Below are 7,037 nucleotides of genomic sequence, written 5' to 3' on the forward strand. Positions count from 1 at the left end.
TTTATCAAAAGATAGGTAAAGGGTAACACTGTCGTTCTTTATCTGTCGTCATGAAAACCCCATAAGGGGTAACACTGTCGAAATGTATCGAATAAAACATAGGGGGTAACACTGTCGTTTTTATCAAATGAAACATGAGGGGTGACACTGTTGTTTTTTATTGGTCTAAATGAAAAAAAACATAAGGGGTAACACTGTTGTTTTTTATTGGTCGTCATGATAAAAAACACAAGGGGTAACACTGTTGTTTTTTATTGGTCGTCATGAAAAAAAAGAATAAGGGGTAAAACTGTTGTTTTTCATCAGTCATCATGGGAAAATAACATAAGGGGTATCACTGTCGTTTTTATCAAATGAAACGTAAAGGGTAACACTGTCGTTCTTTATCTGTCGTCATGAAAAACCCAGAAGGGGTAACACTGTCGAAATGTATCGAATAAAGCATAGGGGGTAACACTGTCGTTTTTACCAAATGAAACATGAGGGGTGACACTGTCGTCTTTCTTTGGTCGTCATGAAAAAAAACATAAGGGGTAACACTGTCGTTTTTCATTGGTCGTCATGAAAAAAATCATAAGGGGTAACACTGTAGTTTTTTATTGGTCGTCAAGAAAAGAAACATAAGGGGTAACACTTGTTTTTTATTGGTCGTCATGAAAAAAAACACAAGGGGTAACACTGCTGTTTTTTATTGGTTGTCATGAAAAAAACATACGGGTAACACTGTCGTTTTTTATTGGTCGTCATGAAAAAAATATAAGGGGTAACACTGTTGTTTTTCATCAGTCATCATCGGAAAAACAGTCGTTTTTATCAAAAGATACGTAAAGGGTAACACTGTCGTTCTTTATCTGTCGTCATGAAAAACCCATAAGGGGTAACACTGTTGAAATGTAACGAATAAAACATAGGGGGTAACACTGTCGTTTTTATCAAATGAAACATGAGGGGTGACACTGTTGTTTTTTATTGGTCGTCATGAAAAAAAACATAAGGGCATGCATCACTGTTGTTTGTTATTGGTCGTCATGAAAAAAACACAAGGGGTAACACTGTTGTCTTTGTCAAATAAAACATAAGGGGTAACACTGTTGTATTTTATTTGTCGTCATGAAAAAAAACATATTTGAAAAAATAAATAAATGTGTCCTTGTCAAATAAAATATAAGGGGTAACACTGTTGTTTTTTATCAAATGAAACCTATAGGGTACCGGTCATTGACCGGTAATAACCGAAAACTGAAACTCTGCTATAACCGGCCAAACTTTCACCGTCAACACCGAACCCCTTCTTCTTCGCCCGGCTGTCAACATCCGAAACATACGCTGGTTCGATTTTCTCAAACAGCAGTTTCAAGTACGGGTAGCATAGAACTAACGTTAGCCAAGTGGGGGCTCCATGATTGCTAAATCTAATGAGAGAGGTAAAATTGCCATTAAGGAAGGAAAGCATAGTATGCCTTGCGACTGTGCTTCGCAGTATGCCTTGCGAAACCCAGTATGCCTTTCGAAACACCCCGTGATTGGTCGATGAAATGCTACCAGGAACGCCTAAAGGGCGTTCTTGTGTCATGACGGAAACGCCCAAGCCTGCAGCTGGACCCTTCTCCCTGCTTTTGATGTTATTACAGTTCTTTTTCATCAACATAAACATAAAAGCTTGAATTTAATATTTACAAATATCTTAGTGTTCGTTAAACAGCGCTAAACAGTAACAGCGCTGCTGCTAATCACCATAACCATCATCATCAGAAATATCAAAAGCAACACAATTATCATCAGCAACTTCATCATCATCATCATCATCATCATCATCCTCATCTTCATCATCAGAGACATCAAAAGCAACTTTGCTTTAATCAGTAACATCATTATCTCCAGCAACATCTTCATCATCGCCATAAGAGGAATAATAACAGCTGCTTAACAACATTGTCAAAATAACAACTTAATCAAGTCAGTCGCAGTCAAAGTCACAGTCAAAGACTTTGTGCAATTTGAACTTTACCAATATTTAAAAGAAAAGTGCGAAACAACATTGTCAAAATTACAACTGAAACAAGAACAGTTAAAGAATTTGTTCCATTTGAACTTTTCAAATATTCAAAACAACATTTTAATGACGACTTAGTTAAGGCGGTAGGCGTGTGTTGCCTAGGCGGTCACCTAAGCTGTAGAGTGCTGTGGGAAGCCCTGCATAATAACACAAGCCAGCAGCTCTACTGGTAGTGTGCTGTGGGCCCGGTGGAGGCTGTTGTGAGGCTGAGAGGCCGAGGATCAGGCCTTCTCTGGCCTCCTCCTCTGGGTCAGTCCCTGTACGGCTGGGCGATTAATCTAATTTTGATTGTGATTTCGATCTTAGCGTCAAACGATAACAAAACAAATATAATCGAGTTTTGATTTATCTATTTTTATCTTCATTTTCATTAAATGTTTCAAAGAATGCGCAGAACAGCTGGATAAATATATGTGCATTATTTTAGATTTCAACATTTTCTTTTTGACCATCTTGTGTATTTTCTTAAGGCGAAATTTCCAAGTTCTCAGTTACAAAGCGTTTTTTGGGAGAGACATGCTGAATAAATACATCATGTTTTCAAACTCAAAAATAATCGTTGGAATAATCGTGATTTTGATTATTTTCCATAATCGAGCAGCCCTAAGTCCCGGGTTGAGCCACCCTATCACCTAGCTCCTCTGGCATCCCGAACCCCACCCTTGAAGACAGTGTGGCGGCCCTCTGGCTGTCTGTGTGCTGTTGTGGTGCTGCACAATCGTTGTGTCTCTCTCTCCTCTCAGGTGGTTCCTGGTGGGTGGGGCTGGCTGCAGATATAAGGCTCACCAGTCTGCCCATGGCTCTCTCCCTCTCAGAACACCATTGGACCTTTGTTACAGCATTATTTTTGGTTAGCTTCTGTTCATCAATAATTGATGATTACATTTGCAGTTAGACCTTGGTGTGTCTCCACATTGGTTGTGGCCAAGAGCCGGGCCGTGACAACAGCCATTCTTGAACCATGCCCTGCTTAAGACCCTGAGTAGAGGCACTCTAGTCCCGAGTCTTATTGCGCGTTTCCACCGGAGGGTGCGGGTCGGTTCAGTTCGCTGAGGTGCGGCACGGATGGCGTTTCCACCGCCAAAAGTGGGCGTGACCCGGACTGAGCCGTATTGAGCCGTACTCGTCTCGCTGTACTCCTCCGTTGGGGTACTGAGACGCCTGAAAGGGTGCCGGCTAGTTCGAGCTACACACGCCGTCCGTTGATAGGTCAACAGAATCCCACTTCCGTGCGACAGGGGGATAATAACAAACAAGGGCTACCGCATAAGGGTACTGTCGGCGGTGGAAACGTGAGCCGTAACAGAGCTGCGCCAAACCGCACCTTCACTGCTCCACCAAGCCGCACCAAACCGACCCGCACCCTCCGGTGGAAATGCGCCATTAGGGGCCATGGGTGCACCTCCTTACTGGGGGGCCCTGCTCGTGGGGGGGGGGGGTGCTGGACAGAGGGCCCCTTCTGTACACCCTGATGCAATCGCTGCTCATTCAGCAGTTGCGGTGCCATGCACGCACGCATGCACACACACAGACATACATATATATGTTTGGCAGAAACACACACATACAGGTAGAAACACACACATACAGGCAGAAACACACACATACGCACACAAACATACACACATTGACACTCGTGAACAAACACACACATGAACAAACACACACACACACACACACAAACACATTCAGGGATTAGAGAAGGAAGGAAGCCATGGTTTCGATCGGAAGTCAATGTCGTACACACTCACACTTAAACAACCACAAACCAGCACACACACACACACACACACACGCACGCACACACACACACACACACACACACACACACACACACACACACACACACACACACACACACACACACACACACACACACACACACACACACACGTCCTCTAACTGCATTATTCCGCTTTGCTTTCCAAAGAGTAAAAGGTCTGAGATGTTCTGTTGTCCAGGAGAAATCTGGGCCTAATCTTTTCAAGATGTCCTCCTTCTCGCGTTGTTTATTCACAGAATGTTGTCCATTGAAATCGATCAGCTTCCTCTGTTGATCAAACAAGATCAATACCATCAAATCGAAACCAATGCACCTTTAACCACTGTAACCCGTGCCATGCTTTCAGTCCTCCTGTTAGTTTGTCAACTTGCCATTTCAATTGATATACATTCAAGTCATGCCCAAACAGTCATTGAAGGTGCTGTAAGATTGAAGAGCTAAAACTTGGGTGCAATTTGTTAGAAATGGCAAAGCCTTCCATCAGCTCTTAGTGAGTGAAATGTTCTGCGAGAATATCTGTTTCGAGTTGACTGAGCCTGCCTCTCATGAGACTATTTAGACTCAAGAACGTTCCTAGCGCATTTCTGACCAATCAGGCCATCTCTTCACTGATTGGTGTGGGGAATCCAACTTGCCTCTCAACCACGTGAGATTAACCCTTCTCAGATGCACTAACGGAAGTAGGGTGCTGAGGGCTGACTTTTTGGGTCGTTCAGCTTCAACATCTTGCCCTCTTTGATTTTTTTTGTTTTTTCTCTCTTTACAACTCTACACATCGAACCTCCAGCAGCTTCTTCAAATAATCCATCCTATTCCCTCGGTCTTGTGTAGCAACTAACCAACACCATGATGTTGTGGACCGAACCAAGCGGTAAGGGGTGCAGACCCCAGTTTAAGCTGGTTTCCATCCCAGCCCAAGGCACTGCCTTAATGTGTTCCCTCTTGTCTTTGTTCTAAAAGTTCAGCTTCACACATAGGCAAGAACTTAAGGCTCAAGGGCTGCAAAACACAAACACTCAAGTGCATGAAGACAGGAAAATATACTCCAATGCTAGTGTCCAGACACCTGCTTTAAGGAAAATCCTGCTAGAAGCCAACCCAGCTTGTAGCCAGCATAGTGTCCTGGTTTGATTTATAAGCTGCACATTTACAAAGAATGAGAAGAGAAGCAAAGGAGGAAGAAAATGGAGACTAAAAAAAAAGGAACTTGGCACAGGGTACGGATCACTTTAGAGAGGATTTAGGACAAATACGCCCGCGTCGTAAACCTGATACATATTAACAAGATGGAGAGCCAATGTTCTTATTGCAATTGACAAATTGGGTTCACTAAATGTGTTATGTGTATGAAATGTGCTCTTTTCCCCTCAATATACATCCAAGAGGAAATTATAAAACACTAGGTTTTATATCCATAGCCCAGTTTAAGTTCAGCCCAGTTGGAAATATATCTGTGGGCTTGTGAAGGAGAGAACTATGTAGACAGATAATTGCTTAAGAAGATGGAACATTACTTTTAAGTCGTAATGCAAATGAGAGTCCGCTACTGGCACACAGCATGGCTGGCATTCATCTTGGACAAAGATGGGGTTTGATATCTTGAGGTTTCTGTTGCCACTAGCACATTTTTGAACATCTCCAAAAATGTATTTTCGGCATCTGGTCTTGATATGAAGGATTAGCCTAAAGTTAAACTGTTTTACTTTGAACTAGTATTTCAACCATTACATTATATTAAGATAAGATGTCCACAATATCTCAAACAAATTCCTCAAAGAAATAGTTCAAGCACTGAAACCGGTAACTCCTAAACCACCAAACAAAGAAGGTACTTAATGTACGACACAGTGCGCCGTGCAATGCCGAATATCATCTGGAGCTAACCTTACAACTGCACTTCTGACAGTAAAACGTTTTAAATACGAAACCCTAATCCCTGGAGGACGAAAGACAGCACCACCCCCCCCCCCCCGTCCCGCCCCCCCCCCCGTCTCACCTCCTGACAAGTGAATCGCAGGAGAGTTTATATAAGTGTCCCCCCCCCTGGCACCCTTCCAGCGCTTGCATCCCGAACTGTTAGTGGAAGCCCTGCCAAGAGATGCGAGCCAGTGACATGTTTGCAGAAGCCCATTGCCTCGCCACTCATCAGTAACGAAGTGTTTCAAACGGAGGGGAGAGGGGAGGGGAAGGGGAGGGGGGGGAAGGGGAGGGGGGGAGGGGGAGGGGGGGGAAGGGGAGGGGGGATACTCCGAGGCCAGTGACGAATTCCTGGCAGAGATTTTAATGGCCGTGTCCGTCATACAACACTTGGTGTCCACCGTTAATAACAATAATCTGGAAGATGCCCTGACACCATTAGTGTGTTAGTGTAATCCTTTTTCTTCTCTTTGTTTGAACTACCATGGACAGACTTTACCAAATACTCAGCTTTACAACAGGTATTAGAGGTTTAGAAGAGCTTGGGTGTGTCTGTGTGTGTGTGTGTGTGTGTGTGTGTGTGTGTGTGTGTGTGTGTGTGTGTGTGTGTGTGTGTGTGTGTGTGCGTGTGCGTGTGTGTGTGCGTGTGCGTGTGCGTGTGCGTGTGCGTGTGCGTGTGTGTGTGTGTACGTGTGAGCTTATGTCTGCCTGTTGCTATGCACATGGGTGTGTGCATGTGTGTGTGTGTGTGTGTGTCTGTGTGCGGGTGCATGCGCATTAACGAGCTCAGGTGCGTGTTGCTGTGCGCATATGTGTGCATGTTGCTGTGCGCAGGTGTGTTTGTGTGTTTGTGTGTGTGTGTGTGTGTGTGTGTGTGTGTGTGTGTGTGTGTGTGTGTGTGTGTGTGTGTGTGTGTGTGTGTGTGTGTGTGTGTGTGTGTGTGTGTGTGTGTGTGTGTGTGTGAGGCCTGGTGAACATGAGAGGAAGGCTTTTGTGGTAACCAGCGGGAAAGCCCAGACACCAGATGTATGGGTTTAGGGATGATTCAAGGTGTCAGGTAGTCTTACAGAGAGATTTGACTTTCAAATAAAGCCGCCTAAAAGACACAGCCCATATGTGGCTGCTCACCCCACTCTCTGGCACCGCCTGGACGTTCGCCCGTAGCGCCCAGGGGGCGATGGCAAAGTAGCGAGGAACCATTATAAAACCATTTGTGAGCGTTTCGGCGACCGCACCGTGAACCTCGCAGGTGTGTGGGCTTATCGTATTTACTGTTCCTCA

This window comes from Gadus chalcogrammus, chromosome 8 (assembly GCF_026213295.1).
Source record: "Gadus chalcogrammus isolate NIFS_2021 chromosome 8, NIFS_Gcha_1.0, whole genome shotgun sequence".
NCBI classification, from domain to species: domain Eukaryota; kingdom Metazoa; phylum Chordata; class Actinopteri; order Gadiformes; family Gadidae; genus Gadus; species Gadus chalcogrammus.